General features: G+C 34.3%; 1 non-coding gene across 1 annotated transcript; it reads right to left on the bottom strand.

Moving 5' to 3' along the window:
- Positions 1-3,517: 3,517 nt before the first annotated feature.
- Positions 3,518-3,623, bottom strand: LOC122039195. Its single transcript, XR_006128080.1, has one exon. It is a non-coding gene; the product is annotated as a small nucleolar RNA R71 (small nucleolar RNA).
- Positions 3,624-4,095: the final 472 nt, after the last annotated feature.

The raw sequence follows: 4,095 nt of genomic DNA, 5'->3' as shown, positions 1-4,095 counted from the left end.
TAGTGTAACTGGAAAATGTATCTAGAACTAATATACAAAATAGAGATTTAGAACCGATCGTTCATCTAAATCAACATTTATAAGAAAGCCATTTATTACACTCCTTATACTCAAAACACAAGAAACTATTTAACATCCGTCATTTAATACACTCCTTATAGTCAATCACAATAAACTTTTTGAAACTATTTGACATCATACATGCTATTTGTCACATAATTGTATGATTAATATTCTTTCTAATAGCTTCCTTATCTGATTCCAATATACAAGAATAAATCCGTCAAAATTAGTGATCTATCTAGAATTGCATTTCTAAAAAAGTTTTAGTTGCCCAATTTCATATGTTGTAGTGCTTGGTGAGGTCAACCTCTAACAATTTCAATTTTGGTATCAGTTTTGTATCATCCCAGGATAAAATTGTTTCAGTACTCACCCAGCCAAATTTGTCATTGGTCAATCCATTCCCACAGTTTTGAATCTAATTGAATAGATAGATATATGGTTATATTTGGAACTAATTTTCTTTGATTATTTATGACCTAATTAAATGCCTCATTGGTAGAACTAGGTTAATCTAACATCTAAACTAATCATAGTTTAATTTGGACTAAACTAAAGCCAACAATCAAGTTGAACTAGGTACAAACGAACCAAATTATATACTATAAATATGTACCCATTAATTATTAATTGCTCTATTAGATGATTCTTGAGGTACTCAAAATTTAATAAATATGTCTCTTTTAAAATCATGAGGATGGTTACAAAAAGGAAAATTTTATCAAAAAATAAAATCTTCCTTTTAACTACAAATAAGGAAAGATATCATACTTTTCTCTTAATCTTTTATAAAAAACTATAAAAGGAAATATTTAAATTTTAAACTCTCTTTTAAAACCATGGCTTCCATATAAGGAAAGATTTTAAAAAATAAAATCCTTTTAATTTATTATGGCCGACCACCTAAGCTTGGGTTCAAGCTAGGGCCGACCACCTACTTGACTCATCTAACTTTGGTTTGGTCGACCCTAGCTTGGGCTCCAAGCTAAGCTTGGCTGACCACCTTAAGGTGGGTAAGAAGGTGGGTATGGGCGGGTATAACACTTTATAATTAAGAGGTTACGACAGGGACTGAGAGGAGGAATTGGTTTTGGTCTCCCGATGAACTTGAGCTTCCCGTGTTCGTCTCGAACACCCAACTCGAGTTCATCAATAATATCTCATTCCACTGAAGAGTTATTATTGAACTACCGCACCAATCTCATATTACTATATGGACTCCTTTTTATCATGAGTGTGTTAGTCTCCCTGTGTTTAAGATATAGAATGTCTACTAATTAAATGAGTTACTGACAACTCACTTAATTAATATCTAGCTCCAAGAGTAGTACCACTCAACTTCATCATCATGTCGGACTAAGTCCACCTGCAAGGTTTACATGACAATCCTTATGAGCTCCTCTTGGGGACATTATCAACCTAGATTACTAGGACATAGTTTTATTCTATAATCAACAACACATCATATAAATAATACCATTTCCCAACTTATCGGGCCTATTGATTTATCGAACTAAATCACACCTTTTGATAAATTAAAGAAATGAATATTGAGTATATGTGCTTGTTATTATATCATGATTAAGAGCACACACTTCCATAATAACAAAAGTCTTTTTTTTTTATGCAACCAGTATAAAAAGAACTTGCCTTAAATGGTCCTACTTAATACACTCAGAGTGTACTAATGTAATTTTGTAGTCAAGATAAATGAATACCAAATTACACTACGACTATTCCAATTGTTTGTTCCTATCCATCTTAGTCGTGAGCTATTGTTTATAATTTATAAGGAATTAATAACATAATCTTCTGTGTGTGACACCACACACCATGTTATCTACAATATAAATTAATTGAACAACTACACTTAGCATATAAATGTAGACATATGACCAATGTGATTTCTTATTTCAAAATAAATGTTTACAAAAAGCTTGGCTTTTAGTATACACTCTAACATGTTCTTCCCTCATAATGGAGTAGATATCCTCTTCTGAGATTAGAAAGTATTTGTAATATAATGGAGATGTAGAACTACGTAGATTCGCCATATTTCTATTCAATGACTTGTTAATACCTTGTTCATGCTTGATGAATTTATATTTCTTTGCACGCTTTGTTGATTGATGTGGAGGATCGTTAATCACGTAAAGGGGATGCCCTAGAGCGTATTGACCAAGGTACCCTAGTGACAGGGGTAACCCTTTCCGGACGTCTAGGACGTTCCCTTAAAAGGAGAAACAATCCCTTAGAAATTGCTGCTCTCATAGAAAGAGTGCTCTAGATCGTATACCTGAGGGGCCCTAGTGACAAGGGTAACCCGTTCACGGGCGTCTAGGGCATTCTCTTGAAAGGAGAGGCAATTCCTCCATAAAGAAGTAGGAAATCGTACCAAATCTCTACCTTTATCCTTATTGTTATTTACTAGACATGTATTCCTGTGATCTACTGAGGCGCCCTCGTGACAGGCGTTAACCGTTACAGGATTTTACATGAATCATCTCTATTCGATACTTAGGGATATTGACTAATTTAACTTCCTGCAAGAGCATGGACATAGAGGGTAGAAACTAAGCAATCTATGTAATATCTCCTAGCATTATACTGAAACTGAAATCCTAGAATCCATCTCCCAAAGCTCATTCCCTCCAAGATCAATTCTCTCTCTCTCCTCTCTCTTTGTCTCAACCTTCTTTCCCTCTCTTCAATCACACTCGTTAGTTCGTAAGCGTCAAAGCCAACTTTCGACCGTCTAGATAACTTACTTTGTGACATCTCTAGTGCCTAATCAACAGTCCCTGTGGTTCGACAATCTTATATATTACTGACGATGAATCTGTGTACTTGTGGAATCGTAACAAGTTTTTGACACCGTTGCCGGAGACTATTCGCATTAACATTAGTAGATTAGCAATTTAGTTAATTTAGACTTGTGAATAATTTTTGTTTTTCCATTTTCACAAAAAAAAAAAAAACAAAAAACCTGCATTTTCTTTCTCGTCTTTAAATTTTGCATTTATTTTTTTTTCTTGCAATTTAAATTCTGCATTTTGTTTTTTAGATATCCATGAGCACTAACATGTCAAGCAGGGCCTTAAGGGATTTCTCTGCACCCATTTCCGCAAGATTTTATCTCCCATTGTGCAACCTCATATTGAAGCAGAAAATTTCCAACTAGACTCAGAGTTAATTTTCATGATACAAGATCACAAATTTGGAGGATAAGTATCAGAAAGCCCTTATCTGCACCATGAGATATTTCTAGAGCTTTGTGATATGGTGAATTGTGAAGGAGTGTCAGTAGATGCAGTTCGGTTGATGACATTTCCTTTTAGTATCAAGGATAAAGCAAGGACTTGGTTATATTCTCTCCATCCTCAAAGCATCACAAGTTGGGAACAATTGGAGAAGTAATTTCTGAATCATTTTTTCTCTCCAAGTAGAACAATTTATATGAGGAATTGCATCACAAATTTTGCTTAGGCATATGGAGAATCATTATTTGAAGCATGGGACAGATTCAAGAGTCTACAAAGACAGTGCTCTCATCATGGTTTGGAAAATGGCTGACCCTACACATATTCTATAAGGGAATTTCTTTCTTAGATAAGTGTTTGTTAGATTCATCAATTGAAGGTTCTTTTATGGATAAGAGTGTAGATGAAGCATATACATTGATTGATCAAGTAGCATTGAACCTCCATGAATGATCAAGCAAAAGTTGGATGAAATCTCCCTCAGAAATTCAAGAAGTACAAGCCATATATACAAGAGAGTCTGTCAAACAAAATACAATTCAACCATCCAAGAGTTTTGAAATCCATAAGTCACAGAATGAGCAGTTCAAACATTTGGGGGCAAAGATTGATAGCATTATTTCAAAATGGTTCAAACAAGATCCCCTCCTACATAGACAATGTCTAGTGAACAGTGTAATAATTTTAAGTTGAGAAGTGGAAAGAATCATGAAGAACTACTGAAGAAGGATTTGTTTAGAATTGAGGAGAAGAACAATAGAAGACCTCAAGA

Source organism: Zingiber officinale, chromosome 1A, assembly GCF_018446385.1.
Source record: "Zingiber officinale cultivar Zhangliang chromosome 1A, Zo_v1.1, whole genome shotgun sequence".
Taxonomy (NCBI): Eukaryota; Viridiplantae; Streptophyta; class Magnoliopsida; order Zingiberales; family Zingiberaceae; genus Zingiber; species Zingiber officinale.
This window is presented reverse-complemented; position numbering and strand designations above follow the sequence as displayed.